The sequence below is a fragment of the Macaca thibetana genome, chromosome 7 (assembly GCF_024542745.1).
Source record: "Macaca thibetana thibetana isolate TM-01 chromosome 7, ASM2454274v1, whole genome shotgun sequence".
Taxonomy (NCBI): Eukaryota; Metazoa; Chordata; class Mammalia; order Primates; family Cercopithecidae; genus Macaca; species Macaca thibetana.
In genome coordinates, this window is record NC_065584.1 from 125,706,968 (window position 1) to 125,731,423 (window position 24,456).

The 24,456-nt window shown below is 42.6% G+C and overlaps 1 long non-coding RNA gene across 1 annotated transcript; it reads left to right on the forward strand.

Moving 5' to 3' along the window:
* The first annotated feature begins 2,382 nt into the window (after positions 1-2,382).
* Positions 2,383-20,652, forward strand: LOC126959898 (uncharacterized). The gene is made up of 4 exons (XR_007727659.1): positions 2,383-2,534; positions 3,639-3,779; positions 4,427-4,516; positions 13,098-20,652. It is a non-coding gene; the product is annotated as an uncharacterized LOC126959898 (long non-coding RNA).
* The last annotated feature ends 3,804 nt before the right edge of the window (positions 20,653-24,456 follow it).

Below are 24,456 nucleotides of genomic sequence, written 5' to 3' on the forward strand. Positions count from 1 at the left end.
TAACTTTTGTCCATTTTACAAGAATTTTATGTAACTTAGTCCCTTCAAGTTTGAAATCACAGTGTCTCCCTAACTCAAGTTTATGTCTGTACTGTCAGCTGCAGTCTACTCTGCTGCTGCCTGGACATATGAAGTGGAAACATTCTTCGAGGGGCCAGCACTTTTGGCCTCTAGACACAGTTTTGTCAGCTGTGGCCACTTCCCATTCATTCCAGCTAAGATGCAATTTCTGTGCTTGACTCCCCAACTCCTTCAATGTAGAAAAAGCCTAAAAATCCAGTATCTGTCTATTCCTTGTGAAGTTGCCCACCTCCTCATTCATGTGCAGCTTCAGTGGTGACATACTCTGCTTTTACATGGCTTTTTCTTTTCTTTTTTTTTTTTTTTTGAGACGGAGTCTTTGTCACCCAAGCTGGAGTGCAGTGGCGCGATCTCAGCTCACTGCAAGCTCTGCCTCCTGGGTTACACCATTCTCCTGCCTCAGCCTCCCGAGTACCTGGGACTACAGGCGCCCACTACCATGCCTGGCTAATTTTTTGTATTTTTAGTAGAGATTGGGTTTCACCATGTTAGCCAGGATGGTCTCGATCTCCTGACCTCGTGATCCGCCTGCCTCGGCCTCCCAACGTGCTGGGATAACAGGCGTGAGCCCCCGCACCTGGCCAGCTTTTTCTTTTTGTTTTTTGAGATTGAGTCTCACTCTTGCCCAGGCTGGAGTGCAATGGCACAGTCTTGGCTCACTGCAACCTCCACCTCCTAGGTTCAAGCAATTCTCCTGCCTCAGCCTCCTGAGTAGCTGGGACTACAGGCACGTGCCACCACACCTGGCTAATTTTTGTATTTTTGGTAGAGATGGTGTTTCACCATGTTGGCCAGGCTGGTCTCCTGAGGTCAGTTGATTCACCTGCCTCGGCCTCCCAAAGTGCTGGGATTACAGGCGTGCGCCACTGCACCAGGCCAGAAATCTGCATTTCTATGCATTTCTATGAATCCACCCAGATGACAGCCCTCTTGGTGTTTGGCAAGCACGGTACGCTCGGCCCCTTGTCATAACCCCGAAGAGGAGCCACCCCATATATACCCTTCCTGTCATCTCACGCGTCCTTGTGAAGAGACCACCAAACAGGCTTTGTGTGAGCAACAAGGCTGTTTATTTCACCTGGGTGCAGGCGGGCTGAGTCCCAAAAGAGAGTCAGCAAAGGGTGGTGGATTATCATTAATTCTTACAGGTTTTGGGATACCCGGTGGTGCTAGGAGCAATGTTTTGCCGGCAGGGGGTGGATCTCACAAAGTACATTCTCAAGGGTGGGGAGAATTACCAAGAACCTTCTTAAGGGTGGGGAGATTACAAAGTACATTGATCAGTTAGGGTGGGGCAGAAATCACAATGGTGGAATGTCATCAGTTAAGGCTATTTTCACTTTTGTGGACCTTCAGTTGCTTCAGGCCATCTGGATGTATAGGTGCAGGTCACAGGGGATATGATGGCTTAGCTTGGGCTCAGAGGCGTGACACCTGCCACTCTGGGAAATGGTGCAGAAGAAAGGATGTCCTACAGTTGGGTGTAGCAAACGACAAAACTGCCAGTTATAACAGGTTTCCTCTATGCAGGAGGGCCCTCAGAAAAGTGACAAATCCTTCTCTCCTGTATTGACCAAAGCTGTAAACAGGAGGACAACGTTTGAACCCTCTAAGAGTCAAAGACAGAGACAAACTGGAACCATTACATTTTTTCTCCAGGTGTTGTGCTACCCCAGAATTAAAAGCCTGGGCACGGTGGCTCATGCCTGTAATCCCAGCACTTCGGGAGACCCAGGCGGGTGGATCACCTGAGGTCAGGAGACCAGTCTGGTCAACATAGTGAACTCTCGTCTCTACTAAAAATACAAAAATTAGCCCGGCGTGGTGGCATGCGCCTGTAGTCCCAGCTACTTGAGGGGCTGAGGCAGGAAAATCGTTTAAACCCGGGAGGCGGAGGTTGCCGTGAGACAAGATCGTGCCACTGCACTCCAGCCTGGGCGACAGAGACTCTGTATTAAAACAAAAAAAAACAAAAAACAAAAAACAAAAACAAAACCCTCGGGCCTAAGAATAAAATTATTAGTACTACAGTTTAACCTAACAGTGGCTTAAAATAGTCACGCAGCCTAGCCACACTATCTTACCACGTGGTACAGCTTCTACGCGGAAATTTTACATTCTTAATAAATGAATTACAAAAGCATTTACCGTGTTACCTCGATTCTGGGACCCAATCCGACTAAAAAGGGATCGAAAGAGTGCGGCGAGAGCTATTGATTGACGTGCATTCCAGCCAACCTACGACGCAAGGAGAGAGCGCGCGAGCAGGACGATACCCAATCATCACTCAGCTGCAGCAGCGGAGGCGGGGCTTGTGGGAACGGCCCACCGCAGGGTTGGCTGACTTGAGAAGCTGCGAAGATGGCGGAGTAAGGCGTGCCGCTGTAAACTGGCCTTTGGGCCGGGGGCGGGTAGCCCCCGGGAGGCCGAGTGCATCTGTTGGACCGTGCAAGGTGAGCCGAGAAGGCCAGTGACGGGGGGACGAGCAGGCGCCGAGGAGGTGGTGTGGCCCAGCCGGGAAGGGTACGGAAGCGCGCAGGAGCCTGTGAGTTGCGGGCAGCCGGCCTCGGCCTCGGCTGGGCGGGGGTTCCAACCTCGGCGGCTCCGGGGCGGCCGGCACCTGCCTTCTGGGTGTGTCGCACGGCCCACTCCTCAGCCCGCCTCGGTCCTTCCCAGTGCCATGCCTTTAGCCACCTTTGTGCTTTCTGCTTGCACCCCCGCGGTGCTGTATCTGGCAGCCGCTGCTTCTGCCATCGATTTATTTTTCGAGGAATATCTTTGTTTTATTGATATACTCCTCGCCTTAGGACTTCGTGCCCCCTCTTTGCCCGTCTGCGGTATCAGTTGAGGCCTGTTGTGGCTCTGAGTATTTTGTGTCCCCAGCTCGTTGACCTTGAGACTTGTAACAGGTTCCCCTTGGGAATTGCATTCGCGTGTGTTTATCGCGGACATCCTGGTGCAACCTTTACTAAATCCGTTGGCTCCCACTCCCACCTGCCAAACTTTTATGATCTGAGTAAGCGGTTCTGGCACTGATGTCCTCATAACCTTCTAATGGCGCATGAATTTTGGCTGATGGCAGGATTTTGATAGAATTCACCGTTTTTGGTTTCCGACCCAGAAGTACAGGAGTTCAGTGTACACTATTGTTTTTATAGACACAGAATGATAGGTTAATGTTATTAGAACGTAGTTTGTGTAAAGCGGTGGGGTTGCAGAGTGTCAACACCGTGAGGCATTTAGTATTCGGTTCTCTTGACTAAACGGGTTGTCTCTTTTTGTAATTTGGATTGTTGTAGCCCCTCATCCGGTCTCTCAGTTAAATTCTAGGAAAGTTCCTGTTACTAGGTTTCGAAATTGATGTGGCCTGTTTAAAACTGGCACATCAGTTCAGTTCCGATGGACACACCATTAGACAAATGAATGTTTTTGGGTATGCGCTTTGTTGGCCTTGGATTTACTAGAGCTGAAAAATAACACAGAAGGACTTCTATATGAGACCTTTTTTATCGCTTTTGTTAGTTTATTTTTTGTTTTTTTGTCTTTGTCTCATCCAGGAGAAGAAAAAAAAGAGATCGGCCAGAGGAAAGGAACTAACCAAACATTCTTCCTCCCTGCCTTACAGAGGGGAGTGGTCATCTACACTAAAGCAAAGTGTCACGCGCATCCCTGTGAAGAGACCACCAAACAGGCTTTGTGTGAGTAATAAAGCTGTTTATTTCACCTGGGTGCAGGCGGACTGAGTCCGAAAAAGGAGTCAGCAAAGGGAGTTAGGGGTGGGCAGTTCTATAGGATTTGGGTAGGTTAGTGGAAAATTACAGTCAAAGGGAGTTGTGCTCTTGTGGGCAGAGGTGGGGGGGTCACAAGGCGCTCAGTGGGGGAGCTTCTGAGCCAGGAGATGGAATTTCACAAGTTAATGTCATCAGGGAAGGCGGGAATCCAACATTTTCACTTCTTTTGTGATTCTTCAGTTGCTTCAGACCATCTGGATGTATACACGCAGGCTTGGGCTCAGAGGCCTGACACAAAGGTCTTAAGTAGGGGTTCATAAACTACTGGAAATTTTATGCACAATTACACATTTTTGTGGGAAGGAGAAGATCCATAGTATAAGATTCTCAAAGAGGACAGTGTTCCGTAAAAGCTTGAGAATCACTGCTCCAAGACTTGACATCTTTTTAAAATTAATGCCAGTGCAGGTAGAGAGTAACTGCTTTCTTATTATTCCTTTTGAATAGTTTATGATATTGATTTTTTTTTAACAATAGCTTGTTTGTTTAATATTGCACACTGAAATTACTAGCACCAGTGAGGGCTATATCCTTAATGTTCTTTTTATTTTTAGGTTCCTTATCACAGGAAGAAAATTTTCCTTGACCTTTAGGTGCTTTTATATTCATCTCAAAAACAAAATTCTCAACTCAGGACTTGGCAAGTAAGTAATTGTGGGCTAATCGTTCCAATACTGTTTAAGCAGCATGAAAACAGGTACATAGAAGTGGAACAATAAGCCGTTAGCTTCAACAGAAGATGAACATGAAAAATGACTATAAGCTATTGAAATTTAAATATTTTATTTTTCAACAAAAACATATTAAATAAAAAGGAGTAATCTTGATCATTTGCTCAAACTACCAATAATTTTTACTGTCTAAAGAAAAAAGACACATATTTAATTAGATTGAAGGAAATCAAATGATTAAAAAAATAGGCCTGGCCCGGTGGCTCAAGCCTATAATCCCAGCATTTTGGGAGGCCGATGTGGGCAGATCACTTGAGGTCAGGAGTTTGAGACCAGCCTGGCCAACATGGGGGAACCCCATCTCTACAAAAAATAAGCAGGTGTGGTGGCATACGCCTGTAATCCCGGCTACTTGGGAGGCTGAGGCAGGAGAATTGCTTGAACGTGGGAGGCAGAGGCTGCAGTGAGCTGAGATTGCGCCCCTGCCTGCGCTTCAGCCTGGGGGACAGAGACAGACTCCATCTCAAACAAAAATACAATTTAAAAAAATATATTACTGGGTGGTTTTATTTAAACAAATTTTGTGTATATTTCAGGTATACAACATGATGTTATGGGATACATATAGATAGTAAAAAGGTTTCTACAGTGAAGTAAATTAACATCCATTATCTCACATAGTTATTCTTTTGTTTTTGTGGCAACAGCTAAAATCTCATTTAGCATGGATCCTGTTTACAGTACAATTTTATTACCTATAGTTGTCATGTTGTACATTAGATCGTTAGACTTGTTCAGCCTACGTAACTGTTCCTTTGTATCCTCTGACCTATATCTCTTCCTTTACTAACTCCCTCATCACTGTTTTGTTCTCTAACTCTGTATATTTGATATTTTTTTTTAATTCACATGTAAATGAGATTGTGCAATATTTTTCTTTCTGTACTCCTGACTCATCTATGCTGTGACAAAAAAAAAAAACTTGCATACTGTTTTCCATAGTGGCTGTTCCGATCTACATTCCCACGAACAGTGAATAATCTTTTTTTCTTTTTCTTTTTTTTTTTTTTTTGAGACAGAGTCTTGCTCTGTCAGCACTTGCTCTGCATCTCTGGCTGGAGTGCAGTGGTGCTATCTCGGTTCACTGCAGCCTTTGCCTCCCTAATTCAAGCGATTCTTTTGCCTCAGCCTCCCAGGTAGCCAGGATTACAGGTGTGCGCCACCACACCTGGCTAATTTTTGTATTTTTTTAGTAGAGACAGGATTTCACCATGTTGGCCAGGCTGGTCTCAAACTCCTGGCTTTATCCCAGCATGCTGGGATTACAGGCATATACCACTGCACCTGGCCAAGAGCTCATTCTTTTTTAGGGCTGAGTAACATATTCCATCATATATATGCACTGTAGTTTCTACGGTTTATCCATTCATCCATTGATGGACAGTTAGGTTGTTTCCGTATTTTGGCTGTTGTGAATAATGTTCCACTGAATATAGGAGTGCAGACATCTTTATGAGGTGGTGATTTCATGTCTTTTGGTTATATGCCCAGCAGAGGGAGTGCTGGGTTATGTGGTGGTTCCATTTTTAATTTCTTTAGAAACTTCCCAGCTGGGCGCGGTGGCTCATGCCTGTAATCCCAGCTACTCAGGAGGCTGTGGCAGGAGACTCGCTCAAACTTGGGAGGCAGAAGTTGCCATGAGCCGAGATCACGCCACTACACTCCAGCCCGGGCTACGGACTGAGGCTCCATCTCAAAAAAAAAAAAAAAAAAAAAAAAAAAAAACAAACTTCCATACTATTTTCCATAGTGGCTGTTCCGATCTACATTCCCACGAACAGTGAATAATAATTCACTTTTCTCTTAAACCAGGCAAATTTTAGAATGAGTTTATTTATTTATTTATTTATTTATTTTGAGACACTTTTGCTCTTGTTGCCCAGGCTGGAGTGCAATGGTGCAATCTCGGCTCACTGCATCCTCCGCCTCCCGGGTTCAAGCGATTCTCCTGCCTCAGCCTCCTGAGTAGCTGGGATTACAGGCGCCCGCCACCACACCCGGCTAATTTTTATATTTTTAGTAGAGATGGGGTTTCACCATATTCAGCAGGCTCGTCTTGAACTCCCGACCTTGTGATCCACCCACCTTGGCCACCCAAAATGCTGAGATTGGAGGTGTGAACCACCACGCCTGGCCGGTATGTCCTTTCTTAATTGACAGTGACATTGTATCTGCAAAATAGGCTTCACATCTGCTGTGTTAGTTTTAGTTTCCTAGGCCTGATGTAATAAAGCACCACAAACTGGGTAGCTTAAAATAACAGAAATTGTTTCATAGTTCTAAATAAAGGTCAGATGTCTAAAACCAAAGTGTTGGCAGGGCCATCCCTCTGAATGCACTGAAAAAAATTTCCAATCCTTCTAACTTCTTGTAGTTCCTTAACTTGTGGCAGCATAACTCCAATCTTCACATGAAGTTCTTCCCGTTTGTGTATCTGAATCCTAATATAAGGACACCAGTCATACTGGATTGGTGTCCATCCTGCTCTGTTATGACCTCATCTTAGCTGCTGACTCTATTACCTGCAATGACTCTATTACCAAATAAAGTCACAGTATGAGGTACTAGGGGCTAGGACTTTTAACATGCGAATATTGGGAGGACACAGTTCAACCCATTAACGCCTACTTGTACCTTGATTATTTATATGAAACCATTCAGTGTGCAACTGCTTTGAGGATTGAAACCTTGTATGTAGTACCAGCTACTCTGGAAACTGAAGTAGTAGGATTGTTTGAGGCCAGAAGTTCAAGGCTGCAGTACGCTGATTGTGCCTGTGAGTAGCCACTGCACCCCAGCTTGGGCAGCATCAGAATTATAGAGACAGAAAGTAGAATGATGGTCGCCAGGGGCTGCAGGAAGGGCAGTGAGAGGGAATTACTGTGTAATGTGTACAAGGTTTCAGTTTGGGAAGAAGAAATGAGTCCTGGAGATGGATTATGGTGATGGTTGCACAGCAGCATGAATGTACTTAATACTACTGAATTGTATACTCGAAAGGGTTAATATGGTAAATTTTATGTGTATTTTATCACAATAAAAACATTGAAAAATAAAACAACCTTTGTATGTATATGTATATGTGTGTGTATATATGATATATATGATTGATTTTATATATATATATCAGTAGTAAGAACGGGAATAAAAACTGATGAGGCAAAATGCCCTTTAGAGTGAGGAAGGCCTTTCCACTTGGGTTTACAAGTTTAAGTTCAAGTAGATGATAATAGAAACTTGACATTGGTATAGCACAATATTTATAGTAATCTAAATACCCATCTGTAGGCTGGGTGTGTTAGCTCACACCTGTAATCCCAGCACTTTGGGATGCCAAGGCGGGTGGGTTCCTTGAGGTCAGGAGTTCGAGATGAGCCTGGCCAACATGGTGAAACCGTGTCTCTACTAAAAATACAAAAATTAGCCGGGCATAGTGGCGCTTGCCTGTAGTCTCAGCTACTCTGGAGGCTGAGGCAGGATAATTGCTTGAACCTGGGAGGTAGAGGTTGCAGTGAGCTGAGATTGCACCACTGCACTCCAACCTGGGCGACAGAGCAACACTGTCTCTGGGAAAAAAAAATATATATATATGTGTGTGTGTGTGTGTGTGTGTGTGTGTGTGTGTGTATAATTTACATATAAAATATATATATATTTTTAATATAATATGTTTATAAAATGTATATGGTGTAGAGAACTGATGTAAATAAAGTACATCAAAGGTAGTACTTTACTTACAAAGTGGTACTTTGTTCTGAAGTGGAATGATCTCTAAGATACATTAACAGAAAAAGCAAGGTACAGAACAATATATAGTGTGCTTTCATTTGTGGGAAATGTCTCTAGAGATGTTGTGTAGCCATAGAATATTCCTAAAAGGATGTGCAAGAAACACTGTTTACCCTGTTTTACCTTATCTCTTGCATATATTTATTCAAATAAGTAATTTAGAATTTTCAAAGGAAGCGCTGAATAAATATTTGATAAATGAAAACAAATTTTTGCTCAGGCAACATTTTACATTGATAAAGTATAGTATATTCCTACCTAGGGGGCAGGAATTGAGCACCTCACCTATTTTTTGTTGTTGTCTCTCGCTCTTTTGCCCAGGCTGGAGTGAAGTGGCACAATCTTGGCTCACTGTAACCTCCATCCCCCAGGTTCAAGCTATTCTGCCTCAGCCTCTTTCGTACCTGGGATCATAGGTGTCCGCCACCATACCCGGCTAATTTTTGTGTTTTTATTAGAGATGGAGTTTTGCCATGTTGGCCAGGCTGGTCTCCAACTCCTGACCTCAGGTTATCCACCCCCCTCAGCCTCCCAAAGTGCTAGGATTACAGGCGTGGGCCACCGCGCCTGGTAAGGTGTTTGGTTTTTTTTTTTTTTAATTTATTTTTTTGAGACGGAGTCTCACTCTGTTGCCCAGGCTAGAGTGCATTGGTGCTTGCTGCAACCTCCGCCTCTGGGGTTCAAGCGATTCTCCTGCGTCAGCCTCCTGAGTAGTTAGGATTACAGGTGCCTGCCACCACGCCTAGCTAGCAAGGTTTTTTTTTTAATATGACAGTTACAAACTAAATTTGATTGATAGTGATAATAGTATTCATTGTGTTTTGTGTTTAGAATATATTCTAAATTCCCTATTTACATAGCAAAGTAAAAAAGGGGCACTAACTCCCACGATACATCATTCTCTCTGTCCTTAGAGGAAGCAAAGTATATTAGTTATTGCTGTATAACAAATAACCCAAAACTTAGTGGATTAACACAGCAACAAATATCTATTACGTCTCTCAAGAATTTAGGAATAGCTTAGCTATGGGGAGGTTCTGGCTTAGGGTCTCTTAAAAGTTTGAAGTCTGGCTGGGTGCATTGGCTCACACCTGTAATCCCAGCACTATGGGAGGCCAAGGTGGGCGGATCACGAGGTCTGGAGATGGAGACCATCCTGGCTAACATGGTGAAACCCCATCTTTACTAAAAACACATACACACAAATTAGCCGGGCTTGGTGGCGGGCGCCTGTGTAGTCCCAGCTACTCAGGAGGCTGAGGCAGGAGAATGGCATGAACCTGGGAGGTGGAGCTTGCAGTGAGCCGAGATCGCGTGCCACTGTACTCCAGCCTGGGCAACAGAGCAAGGCTCCATCTCAAAAAAGAAAAAAAAAGCTTGAAGTCTGATGGAGTTCTATGGTGACATATTTACATGGCTGGCACATTCATGTTTCATTTCTTCCCAATGTAGGCCTCTTTCAGGGCTGTGTGAGCACCCTTATACGGTGGCTGGCTTCTCCCTAAACAAGCAATCTAAGAGAACAAGACAAAAACCATAGTCTACTCTATGACTTTGCCTCAGAAGTCACTCACTGTCACATCCACCTTGTTCTGGTGGTCAGTATTCTGACATCAAGTGGTACATGACAATACTTTTTTTTTTTTTTTTTTGAGATGGAGTCTCACTTTGTTCCTCAGGCTAGAGCATGGCAAGCTCTGCCTCCCGGGTTCACGCCATTCTTCTGCCTCAGCCTCCCGAGTAGCTGGGACTACAGGCGCCACCACCACGCCCGGCTAATTTTTGTATTTTTAGTGGAGACGGGGTTTCACCGTGTTGGCCAGGATGATCTCGATCTCCTGACTTCGTGATCCGCCCGCCTCGGCCTCCCAAAGTGCTGGGATTTCAGGCATGAGCCACCGCGCCCGGCCACACTTTTTTTTTGAGACAGTCTTGCTCTGTTGCTATTCTGGAGGGCAATGGCGCTATCTTGGCTCACTGCAACCTCCGCCCCCCGGGTTTCAAGTGAGCCTCTGTAATGAGGCAGCTCTGCTGCTCAGGGTTCTAAAGGTGTACCTGTGGATCTCTTTTTTTTTTTTTTTTTGAGACGGAGTCTCGCTCTGTCGCCCAGGCTGGAGTGCAGTGGCGCTATCTCAGCTCACTGCAAGCTCCACCTCCCGGGTTGACGCCATTCTTCTGCCTCAGCCTCCCGAGTAGCTGGGACTACAGGCGCCTGCCACCTCGCCCGGCTAGTTTTTTGTATTTTTTAGTAGAGACGGGGTTTCACCGTGTTAGCCAGGATGGTCTTGTTCTCCTGACCCTGTGATGCGCCCGTCTCGGCCTCCCAAAGTGCTGGGATTACAGGCTTGAGCCACTGCGCCCTGCCACCTGTGGATCTTTACTTTTTCCTCTTACATGCTGCTTTTGCAACAAGTGCAAATTCTGCACTTTTTTCCTCCTGATTTGATTCGGGATTAATATACATTTGGCTTTCCTAGGCTTTTAATAAGAACCCCATCTTGAACCAGAAGAGGTTATTTAGCTTCAATTTACAGTTGAGGTGTTTTTTAATGTATATGACAGACTGAAAATAGTGGGCTAGAAAGACTAGTTAGCTGATCGCTATTGATCATTTTTGTAAACTAAAATCATTTAAGCCTTTGACGGGCATCTGTGATGTATTATTGTAAAACTCTTAAACATTTTACAGTGTACAATTCATTGGCATTAAGTGTATTCCACATGGTTGTATAAGCATTACCATTATCTCTAGAATTTTTTCATCATTTCAAATAAACTCAGTACTCATTAATCTCCCCATCTTCCCTCCCACAGCCCCTGGTAACCTCTCTACTCTAAATCTCTATGAATTTGACTATTGTCAGTATCTCATGTAAGTGGAATTATACAATATTTGCCCTTTTGTGTCTAACATCTTTTTGCAGATTTAACAGTTTTTACATTTAGCAACAATGAACTTGATGTACTTTTTAAAAATTTTTTTCAGACAGAGTCTCACTCTTGTCACCCAGGCTGGAGTGCAGTGGCACAATCTTGGCTCACTGCAACCTCCGCCTCCAGGTTCAAGCAATTCTCCTGCCTCAGCCTCCTGAATAGCTGGGATCACAGGCACCCGCCACCACGTCCAACTAATTTTTTTGTATTTTTAATAGCCATGGGGTTTCACCATGTTGACCAGGGTGGTCTCGAACTCCTGACCTCAGGTGATCCACTCGCCTAGGCCTACCAAACTGCTGGGATTACTGGCGTGAGCCACTGCGCCCGGCCTTGATTTAGTCTTTACATGTTTACATTTGGTGATAATGAAACAGTATGTATTTTACTTACAGTTATATTTTATAAAATACCATTTATTGCTGGTAGTTGAAGGTGATTCAGAGTAAGATACGTATGGTTTTGAGTATTATATATTTAGACATCAAATTTGGAGTACAGTGCTACTTGTGTTTATTTTTGTTTCTTTTTTATTTTGATAGGAGCTGCAAGCGAAGATACACTGCTACGTTATTTTTCATTTTTATTTTTTGGAGACAGAGTCTCACTCTTGCCCAGGCTGAGTGCAGTGGTGCAATCATGGCTCACTGCAACCCCAACCTCCAGGCCTCAAGCAATGCTCCTGCTTCAGCCTCCAAAGTAGCTGGGACCACAAGAGGGCACTGCCACGCCCTGCTAATTTTTTATTTTTTCTAGAGTGGGGTCTTGCTGTGTTGCCCAGGCTGGTCTCCAACTCCTGGGCTCAAGGGATCCTCCTGCCCTCAGCCTCCCAAAGTGCTGGGATTACAGGTGAGAGCTGCTGCACCTGGCTCAGTGCTACTTTAAAACACAAATGTGGCCGGGCCCAGTGGCTCATGCCTGTAATCCCAGTACTTTGGGAGGCTGAGGCGGGTGAATCACTTGAGGTCAGGAGTTCAAACCCAGCCTGGCCAACATGGTGAAACCCCGTTTTTACTAAAAATACAAAAATTAGCCGAGTGTGGTGGTGCATGCCTGTAATCCCAGCTACTCGGGAGGCTAAGGCAGGAGAATCACTTGAACCCAGAGGGCAGAGGTTGCAGTGAGCTGAGATCATGCCACTGCACTCCAGCCTGTGCAGCAGAGTAAGACTCCGTCTCAAACAAAAAACAAAACAAAACAAAAAATGTTTTATATGCAGAAAAGTTTTTTGTATCATGCTTGTATAAATCCAGCTTTTTTTGTATCGTGCTTGTAATTTTTTTTCTGGCTATTACTGCTTTTCTGATAATAGTACTGAATTTGGTGTTATGGTTGGTCATTTTCTTTTAGATAATATGTAATCCAAAATACTCTTTTCTTTTTTGTTTGTTTGTTTGTTTGAGACAGAGTCACACTCTGTTGCCCAGGCTGGAGTACAGTGAAGCAATCTTGGCTCACTGAAATCTCTGCCTCCCAGGTTCAAGCAATTCTCCTGCCTCGGCTTCCTGAGTAGCTGGGACTATAGGCACCCGTCACCACGCCCAGCTAATTTTTGTATTTTTAGTAGAGACAGAGTTTCACCATGTTGACCAGGCTGGTCTTCAACTCCTGACCTCATGATCCACCTGCCTTGGCTTCCCAAAGTGCTAGATTTACAGATGTGAGCCACTGCGCCCGGGCTATTCTTTTCTTTATATTTTAGATATTGTTTTGAGTCAGCTTATGCAGAAGTACCTGTCCTAATCTTTCTGTTTTTATTTTGTATTTCTAGGTGTCTCTATGTTGTCTCCTAGAATGGGTAGTCCTGCTTCTTTTACCCAGTTACTTTCCCTATTCTTGAAATGTGGCTATCACTTCTCTACACATTACCTCCATGATTTGGAATGGAAAAGGCCACTTTTCTTTTTGTTCTGCCTCTCAAATTCAACACAGAGGAGCTCCTAGGATTCCAGTTATCCTGCCAACATCTCCAGGAAGAAAGAAGCAACTCGCATGGGTCTTCTGCTGTTTGCTTACTTATAAAGACATCATTTGCAAGCTGAAGGCTGAGTTTCATTTGAAACAGGTGCTTAGGTGGTGGTATTTGTGAATACTTTTCATTCCAAGCAAGAAAACTAAAGAAGTAGCAAGTATGGATGCTTCAGGGTTTTAAAAAAATGTCTTCCAGTTTCAGCCACTACCATGATAAGCACAGTTGAGACTGCAGCAGTAAATTCCAAATATGTCTTTCTAATTTGACGTGAAAGATACTAAAAATGTATGTTTGTATATTTAAATCCTGGCTCATCCTGTGACATAGATTTACTGAATAAGAACAAAGACCCAATTTTAAACAAAAACCTAGGCCGGGTTCGGTGGCTCACGCCTGTAATCCGAACACTTTGGGAGGCCGAAGCAGGCGAATCACTTGAAGTTGGGAGTTCAAGACCAGCCTGACCAACATGGAGAAACCCCATCTGTACTAAACATAGAAAATTAGCCGGGTGTGGTGGTGCATGCCTGTAATCCCAGCTACTCGGGAGGCTGAAACAGGAGAATCACTTGAACCCGGGAGACAGAGTTCGCAGTGAACCGAGATTGCACCACTGCACTCCAGCCTGGGCGACAGAGTGAGACTCCATCTCAGAAAAAAAAAAAAAAAAAAACTTTGGACATAGAGGAGTTGGGGTCAGAGAGGGGAGGATGAGAGAATTTTCCATATAACTCCTTTTCCTTAAGAAAAAGAAGCAAAAATGCCTCATGCAGTGCCATCTGACTCTATGGTGTTTCACATTATATAGTTACATTTTTTTGTAAACGCATAAGATTAACTCTTCCTGCAACCCAAGGTGGATACTTGGATGTGTGATTTTTTTTTTTTTTTTTTTTTTTTTTTTTGAGGCAGAGTCTCGCTCTGTTACCCAGGCTGGAGTGACTGGCGTGATCTCTGCTCACTGCAGTCTGTCCCACCTGGGTTCAAGCGATTCTCCTGCCTCGGCCTCCCAAGTAGCTAGGATTATAGGCGCACACCACCACTCCCAGCCTGATTTCTTACTCTAGATATTAGGTATATTGTTAGGCTGAAAAGGCTGGGACTCAGGTACTTTCCCCAGTTGGGACTGAACTTTCTCATCAGAGAATGGGCCTCAGAAGCAATGTTCCTAAACTTGTGGTTGGGTCATCGTGGAAAAGAAACCTCAAAACAAGAAAAATAATTACAATAAGACATGGATTTTCTTTTTTTCCCACAACAGTTATACATTATAAAGAACAGACTGTCGTAGAAAACTGTCCTTGCTTCCAAATCAGCAGAGGACCATTGTATGTATTGTCAGGTCTTTATATAAGAGTGAAACCTTTATTGATGCTTCTTTGTGAGTAGAGAATAAATTTTAAAACTAATTAGATGAAATTAAGAACAGAGAATACTGGAACATCTCTGTGTTTTCCAGAATGTTCACTCAGGTCCATGAATGCTGTGATGCTGGGAACTTAGGGAAGATTCACCAAAATTTGAGAGTGATAAAAATGACCCAAAATGGGAAATGTTGAGCACTCTTACTATTAGTGAGATTGGTCAATCAACCCATTTGAAATGGGTAAAAATTACTTTTAGTAAAATAATTACATGTTATATATAAAATATTTCTTTTTTTGAGACCTACTGAGTGAGTGATAAAAGCATAGTAGAAATCACTTAGGTTAAAAGTAACTCAAAATTTTCTCTAAGTTACCTACTCAAGTTTTTCTTTAATATTTTGAAATTGTTCAAGACAGAATGGAGCCCACATATATGGGTTCCACTAGTATGTTGAAAATGTCATATCATGGAGAATTTGTACCTTCCAGCTGTCTGTTAACCCATCTTCTCTGTACTTCTGGCACCATTTTTGGTAGGATCATTTGGCAGGGGTAGAGTACCTGTACTTTTGGCACCATTGAAACCAGCTCTGGCCCACTTGTTTGAATAGCTATCAGACTCAGTGTCTCTATATGTTTTATATTTTTTTCATTCCACAGTGGAGAGAACCAGTGTCTAATGCTCTTGAAATTGTTTCTGTATCTTCCATGGTTCAGACCAGATGCATTTAACAAAATGGATATATTCCAGCTGTAGTTGCCCAGTGTTTACTTAATACATCTACATTTTTTTCTTGTCTATTTTGGTCCCCTTGATAGGAAGAGCTATATTTCAGGCAGGACTATACATGGATTTGTGGCCATGCTTCCTTCCGTTCCCTTGCTCTTCCATGTTAGCTGGCAGGTTTTCTTTTGAAAAGTTAAACAACGGGGTATGTGCAATAGAAATATATATATATATGTATATTTTAATACTTGTGGACAAATGTTACAAGTTGTTTAAGAACAACAAAATCACCAATGTCTTCCATTTTGAGATGTGTATAGTTTTGTAAGCATTAGTGCTTGGTAGCATATTGTAGTGCCATGTTAGGGGTTAGTGCATGAGCCTAGTGATTTTAAACTTCAGGATGAATTATTGATAATAACAAATAGTGTAAAAAGAGTGGAAAATCCAAACCTTTTCTTTTTCCATAATGTCTAAATCTGTTATATTCTCCCTGGGGAAAAGAGATTAAGGCCCAAAAGACTCATTTATGAATAGAAATGTGGGGTCAAAATCTGAGATACTATGAGGACATTTCAGCTTTCCATAAGGTATCTGGAAACCAGCTGTCTTTGTGTCTTATGAAACCTCAAGTCAAAATCAGACCCCATTTAATTATTCTGCTTTGCTCTTTTTTCGGGGGGGTTATGGGGGGAGATAGAGTCTCACTCTGTCACCAGGCTGGAGTGCAGTGGCACAATCTCGGCTCACTGCAACCTCTGCCTCTTGGGTTCAAGTGATTCTCGTGCCTCAGCCTCCCGAGTAGCTGGGACTACAGGCACGCGCCACCACGCCCAGCCAATTTTTGTATTTTTAGTAGAGACGGGGTTTTGCCGTGTTGGCCAGGCTGGTCTCGAACTCCTGACCTCAAGTAATCCACCCGGCCTGCTCTTTTCATGTCTTAACATGGCATGTCTTTTAGGTTCATTGTTTTCCTACTCCTTGTATGTCAAGAAATTACATTTTGCATGTCTTGTGGAGATACTGTTACTTGCTTTAGTGAGTGCTTTTCTAATCTGCAGACCATTTACATTTCCTATTTACAGCATGCTGTGTGCAAACACTCCGTAATTTGGAGTATTCAATTATTTGTTAGGGCTCTTCCTATTTCCAAATGTGCTGAATTGTCTGTTGATGAGATTTTCAGACCTTTTCATGAGAACTGGAAATGTAGCTGGGTGGCACCTACCTAGGTTGCTATGTAATAAGTAGACTCTTTCTCTTGGGTATAGTAAGCCTTAGACAGCTTTCACTTTTATCTGCTTTACTTGTGGAAATAAAACAGTTGTTTTGTTCTGAAATAAGAAGATAGCTTTCTGTAGAGAAGGAATTCCTACCTCTAAAAGCTGCCTTGAAAACTCAGAAGTGGCAGTTCTCTGAGGTGATTTTTTTCAATTTCAGTATTAGGGAGAGTCTAGCATTTGCTGACACAGATTCTACATAACTAATGTATGATAGCAAATGCAAAACTATTATAATGTGGTGTATCTTGTGCAGACACAGGTTAGAACAAGTAGACTCTGGCAGCAGATCTCCAGAGACCCAAGTTTAGATTCTCATCGTATATCTGAAGTAGTTACACTCTTGACTTAAGTAGTTTAGTGCCTGGAAGAATCCATTACTGAAAAGCATTTAAATTAAAAAAAAAAAAAAAAAAACTGAAAAGGTAATGAATACAGAATAGCACAGTATATAGGAAAGGATATTTCCTGTTGCAAAAAAAAAAAAAAAAAAAAAGCCATAAAATAAATAGTAATTTTCAAGAGGTAGAATTTTAGTAGCAATAAGTTCGTGCATGTATAGTAATTTGCATTAGCAAGGTTGTACAGTAGAATAAGTGATACTGCTTGAGTTTGTGGGGCTCTGCAATCAAGAGTTGCACACAGGCCAGGTGCGGCGGCTCACACCTGTAATCCCGACACTTTGGGAGGCTGTGGCAGGCGGATCACAAGGTCACGAGATCAAGCCCATCCTGGCCAACATGGTGAAATGCCATCTCTACTAAAAATACAAAAATTAGCCGGGTGTGGTGGTGCGTGCCTGTAATCCCAGCTACTCGGGAGGCTGAAGCAGGAGAATCGCTTAAACCTGGGAGGCGGAGGTTGCAGTGAGCCGAGATCGTACCACTGTACTCCAGCCTGGTGACAGCGGGACTCCACCTCAAAAAAAAAAAAAAAATGCACAAAAGGAAAAAATGTTCTGCATAAAGAGGATATGAAAGGTACTTTCTTTTAGCAGTATGAATGTATATGAATTTATCTTTGTGTGAGAAATAATCGACTTTTGTGTAAGTTAAAGACCCTCTTTGTTTCCTAAATCAGAGGTTAGAGCTGTTGAAATTAAACCTTTATAGTGCTTAACCTGGAAACATATGTACTACAGCCCCACTGAAGCCGCTCTGTGGGTTTTTTGCTTACGATGTTTTAGCAACAGGCATTCATTTTGTAGAATGGTGTACTTTCTGCTTTGTCTCCTTATCTTTCTCCATTAGTTTCCTGGGTACATTTTTTTTAAAGGGAGAGAAGTTTGTGAGTTTAATGTTTTAAAAAACTCCCAAGAACATGGATAAGCTGGACTTCTCTCATGCTTATGATTAGGGAGTTAGGATTTAAAGATGCAAAGCAGAGGGATTGAAAGGAATAGCTAGTGAATATGTTTGGGTGGGCGGGATGTGAAACCTTGCCTAATATAGATGTGTCCTATGGCCTGTGACTGCTTATTCTTCATCAAGGAGAACCCAGCAAACTAGTTTCTTTCTTCAGCTGAGGAACCACACAGCTCACATCAGAATATAATAGTGGAACTAGGGTGACTTCACTCCCTTTCACCTGATGTCTGTCTTGGCCTTTTAGCACCTTGACTATCCCTGAAAAGACTGGGTCTACATTTCCTTGTTTTCCCAGGGGAAAAAAACTAAAAGATTAGTGATGTAGATCTAAGAAATAGTGCCTCTTGAATATTTAATTCTTACATGACAACTAACACATAGGGAAAAGGCTATGTTAAGCTGATTATAGCTCCTCTTTAAATGTCCTATGCTGTCAGTTGGTCTTAGAGACATTGGAATAACCAAGCAATATTCAGGCATCTGCACTCTCTGGGGACAGCGCTACATATTACATGATGTCAGCAGTTCAGTTACTTGGAACAATTAAAGATTACCCTTAACAGCCATGTTAATACTTCTAAATGCTAAAATATACTACGAGTTTTCCATAGTCTTGAAAGTATACAGTTAATTACTTTTCAAAGTTACTGTGGTCTCATGTTTACTCTTCATGTATCTGTGATATGCAAAAATATGAAAGGACTCTTGGCCTCCAGGAGTTTACATTCTCATGGTGCTGTTGGTTCAAGCAAATTGCTTCTAGTTTATTAATGAACATTGCTAGGCTATTAATTATTTCCTATTTGGAAGTATCCCTTGGTGAACAGTTTTAAAAAGCAGAGGGCTGTGATAAAATTTCAGGGTATTGATAGCTTGAGTTTACATTGTATTAGCCCTGTTCTTTATCATTTTTTTCCCAGGGAGCTATGCAGGTAATGCTCATTAGCATGAATCAGAAAAGAAACCATTCTGCCTAAGAGCATCTTAACCATCCCCCTAAACCACCGATACTCTGGATGCTCTCCTGTTACAGTTGTCAGTAAATGGCCGAGAAAATTAACAGCTCCTTAAGACTGTACATCCCTCAATTCTCTTTGTTTGCCCAGAGTTTGTACATCATTCTGTACTCAGATGGACCAGGATTTGCATATAAGCCTTTTAAAACTGATTAGTGGTCCTAATTTTAACATTTTTGTGTATGACTCCTAACCCTGTTCTGAAGCAGCATTGTGATAGATGTGGAGCTTCTACCTGCATTTCTAAGCAATTAACCCAACTTTTGAGTTGAAACTTGCATGGATCCTTGTTATTTCCCATAATTCCTCTGAATCAAGGAGTTTATTTTGCATGCTTATTAAACTCAAACTGGGTCTGATGAAAGTGCAAGCAATAGTGGCAGGCCCTTAACTCTGATTTTAGAGTACGAACATTCTAATGCATGACTCAAAATGTCCAGTGTTGTGGTTACTAGTTATTTTTTATATATGCATTTGTTAATAATGAAGCAATAGAGACTAAAACCAATAGCTTGAATTTATTCAGATTATTTTCATGTTTTAATAAAGGATTTTTCTTCCATTGAAAATGGGAAGAAGATAAACAGGGGCAACCACAAGACATTCAAACTGTCAGGACTAGGGCATAACAGTGCCCACCCTCTAACCACTTGCCTGGTTCCATTAGTCTCCAAGCATGTTTGAAAACAAAAGACAAACTAAGCATGTTGAATAAATTAGCTGCTATATAATCAGAAAGGTGCAGAGTTTCAGAAAGTAAAGTAGAGGATGCCAGTATGGAATATGTAAAATAACTAGATGTGGATATGGGGCTTATGATATGGTTTATGTAGACAAAGTTTGAGGTCTTTTAAAACTGGGATTTGAGTTTAAAAGAGTAAGGGTGCACATATTTCCATTATTTCAGAATTTTCAGATGACTAGGCACATGTTGTGGATGATACTGGTACCAACTAACAATAACCAACTACCAATAACCAACTATAAAGTGCCCCTGCGACAAGGGAGACTTCCTTTTTGTAGAATAGTCCTGAAAATACTGACAGATCTGTGGTTAGTTTGTTATTTTATTGCATAAAAAACAGTTTAAACAAATTTTATAGCCAAAGTTTTATCCTTGATGGGTTTGGCCAGACTACAATTTCTTGCCTAAAGCTTTTAATGCCAGGTTTAACAGGAGAAAATGTTTCCACTTTAAAAGAAGAAAATCCTTGCCATTTATTTGATGAATAAACAAATTTATTGCAGTAGCTTAAAATTTTTTTTATTTTTTTATTATTATTATTTTTTTTTTGAGACGGAGCCTTGCTCTGTCGCCCAGGCTGGAGTGCAGTGGCGCAATCTCCACTCATTGCAAGCTCCACTTCCTGGGTTCACGCCATTCTCCTGCCTCAGCCTCCCGTGGAGCTGGGACTACAGGCGCCCGCCACCGTGCCCGGCTAATTTTTTTTTGTATTTTTAGTAGAGACGGGGTTTCACCGTGTTAGCCAGGATGGTCTCGATCTCCTGACCTCGTGATCCGCCCGTCTCGGCCTCCCAAAGTGCTGGGATTACAGGCTTGAGCCACGGCACCCAGCCTCTTTTTTTTTTTTTTTTTTTTTTTAAACAGTCTCACTCTGTCGCCTAGGCTGGAGTGCAGTGATGTGATCTCAGCTCACTGCAACCTCCACCTCCCGAGGAGCTGGGATTATAGACATACACCTACCCTCAGCTAATTTTTGATTTTTTTTTTTTTTTTTTTTTTTGTTGTTGTTGAGACAGAGTCTCGCTTTGTCGCCCAGACTGGAGTGCAGTGGCCGGATCTCAGCTCACTGCAAGCTCCGCCTCCCGGGTTCACGCCATTCTCCTGCCTCAGCCTCCCGAGTAGCTGGGACTACAGGCGCCCGCCACCTCGCCCAGCTAGGTTTTTGTATTTTTTAGTAGAGACGGGGTTTCACCGTGTTAGCCAGGATGGTCTCGATCTCCTGACCTTGTGATCCGCCCGTCTCGGCCTCCCAAAGTGCTGGGATTACAGGCTTGAGCCACCGCGCCCAGCCCAATTTTTGTATTTTTAATAGAGACAGAGTTTCGCCATGTTGGCCAGGCTGGTCTCGAACTCCTGGCCTTATGTGATCCGCCCCCCCTTAGCCTCCCAAAGTGCCGGGATTATAGGTGTGAGCCACTGCACCCGGCCTGTAGTAGCTTAAAATTTTCTTTGAGAAAATTCCTTATTTTTAAAATAACCCTTGTATAAATACAAGTGATTATGACAAATGATGTAAAAATGGCATTCATGATGTCTGAAACAAGCCTAAATAGAATTCAAGATTAAACTAAATGATTTTCACTGGGCACATTCAAGGTTTTACATTCTATGATTGAAAAAAAATTTGTTTTGAAAACTTTATTTCATATTCTTTCCTGTAGGATTTTGCTACAGATAACTTTGGGAATGAATAAAGTGGAATGGTAACTTTTCAGTGGTTCAGAACTGAATTAGACTTCTTGTGATTGTGATGTTTGGTTTCCATTCAAATATATGAAGTGAGATGTCATATCCTGAATATAGTTTCTCTTCCCCAATTACTGATACCATGTCTGTCAGCCAGTAAAGATTAAGAACAGAGTTTCTCTAAATTCCTCTCATTATTCCACTAAGGCACATTAAAATAATTTTGGGAAACCAGACATCACAGATTTTTCCATGAAGTCCTAAATCTTTAAAGTCAGAATAGGTATCTTAGTTACTGACAGTATTCAGGTTTTTTCCTCCCTTGGTGATATGTCATTGCATCAGTGAAAAAACATATTTCTCCCAGGGGTAAGAAAGGTATTCTGGTAATACATTATCATCAATCCTTAAACAGTAACAGTGTTGGTACTTATCATAAAACCGACTCATCTCTTAAAACCAGAAAGATTATCTTAGACTGTCCTTCACATTATACTTTACTTACTGCCTTGTAAGAATAAGAGTTGCTCACTGTGTTTATTTGCTGTCCTCCATATTCTCTGTTGCACCATTGGTGTATAATGTTGAGTTTCATTGAATATTATTTGAAGTATTACAGAAGGCAGCTTGCTGCTTAATCTATGCATCTTTGGGGTTTCTGAAGAAATTTAATTCTTTGATGTAAAAAGGAACGGTTAAAAGAGTTGGAAACTCTGCACCTGTGTATATATATATTTTTAGCAATAAAGCAGCATGGGCTGAGAATGCACTGAAATCTCATTGCGTGTCGTTACTTGAAATGGGTAATTTTAAATAATGCAGTACATGCTGACGATGGGAGAAGGAGTCTTTCCAAAGACCTGTGCCAAAGTACTCTTCAGATGTCAAAGAACAAAGGACCAGGTTATTCGAGACATAGTTGTAGCAGTTTCCAGTGTGTTGTACAATGGAACAGGCAGCCATTCAAACCTCAGTATGTAATGTTGCTTTTGTAGCCACAGTTTTGGAATACTTTTTCCAACATATATGTAATTGCCTTTATTTTGTGTCTCTATGTGTGTATCCACATACGTGGAGTTTAATAGTATTCATTGAGCACCAACTATGTGATAAGCACTGCTCTAATTACATTAGATGCATTAATTAACTCATTTAATGCTCACTACAGCTCTACAGTTTAATGCTCACTACAGCACTATAGTTTTTATCCCTATTTTACATAGAAGGAACTTAAAACAGATACATTGTTCCAGTTCATGGCTAGTAAGTACCCAAGCCACGGTTTGGTTCCAGAGCCTTCTCACTTACCAGGATGCTATATTGTGCCTCAAAAAAATAGAAAGGGAAGAAGTATACTTTCACTCTGTATTTTGTCACACATCTCTTTTTTCTAGAGTGAGCATGTAATCTGAAAAAAATCTATTTAAAGCTCTCCAGTTTAATTTGATGTAAAGGTCAAGCATTTAATTTTTTTTTTTTTTTTTTTTTTTTGAGACAGAGTCTCGCTCTGTCGCCCAGCCTGTGGAGTGCAGTGGTGCGATCTTGGCTCACTGCAAGCTCCACCTCCCGGGTTCATGCCATTCTCCTGCCTCAGCCTCCCAAGTAGCTGAGACTACAGGTGACCATAACCATACCTGGCTAATTTTTTTTTTCCTGTGTTTTTAGTAGAGGGGTTTCACCGTGTTAGCCAGGATGGTCTCGATCTCTTGACCTCATGATCTGCCCGCCTCAGCCTCCCAAAGTGCTGGGATTACAGGTGTGAGCCACAGCACCTGGTCCAAATATTCCTATGTAAGAAAAGTTTAAAGAAAGGAAATATATTGAGGTGAACATACCCACACATATATTTAAAAACTCCTGGATGAGATGGGTGTGGTGGTTCATGCCTGTAATCCCAGCACTTTGGGAGGCCAAGGCAGGTGGATCACCTGAGGTCAGGAGTTCAAGACCAGCCTGGCCAACATGGTGAAACCTCGTCGCTACTAAAAGTACAAAAGCTAGCCAGGCATGGTGGCGGGCGCCTGTAATCCCAGCTACGCGGGAGGCTGAGGCAGGAGAATTGGGCAGAGGTTGTGGTGAGCCAAGATCGTGCCATTGTACTCCAGCCTGGGCGACAGAGTGAGACTCCCATCTCAAAAAATTAAAAAAATTTTAAAAACAAACAAAAACCAAGGACGACTCACTGTGGTATTTATTAGGTCTTTTTTTTTTTTTTTTTTTTTTTTTGAGACAGAGTGTCGCTCTGTCACCCAGGCTGGCGTGCAGTAGCATGATCTTGGCTCACCACAACCTCTGCCTCCCAGGTTCAAGCAGTTCTCCTGCCTCAGCCTCCCCAGTAGCTGGGACTACAGACGCATGCCACCATGCTCAGCTAGTTTTTGTTTTTTTGTTTTTTGAGACGGAGTCTTGCTCTGTCCCCCAGGCTGGAGTGCGGTGGCCGGATCTCAGCTCACTGCAAGCTCCACCTCCCAGGCTCACACCATTCTCCTGCCTCAGCCTCCCGAGTAGCTGGGACTAGAGGCGCCTGCCACCACGCCCAGCTAGTTTTTTTTTGTATTTTTTTAGTAGAGACGGGGTTTCACCGTGTTAGCCAGGATGGTCTCCATCTCCTGACCTTGTGATCCGCCCGTCTCGGCCTCCCAAAGTGCTGGGATTACAGGCTTGAGCCACCGCGCCCGGCCTAACTTTTGTATTTTTAGTAGACGGGGTTTCACTGTGTTGGGCAGGCTGCTCTCGAACTCCTGACCTCGTGATCCGACCACCTCAGCCTCTCAAAGTGCTGGTATTACAGGCGTGAGCCACTGCGCCCGGCCTATATTAGGTCTTACTTAAAAAGTAAAAGCTTTTATTGTGCTGGTTTTTGCCAGAAAGCATCAACCTTGCTTATAGGACCAAATTTTTGTAACTCTACACATAATCAGACCTGGCACAATGGCTCACAGCTGTAATTCCAACACTTCAGGAGGCTGA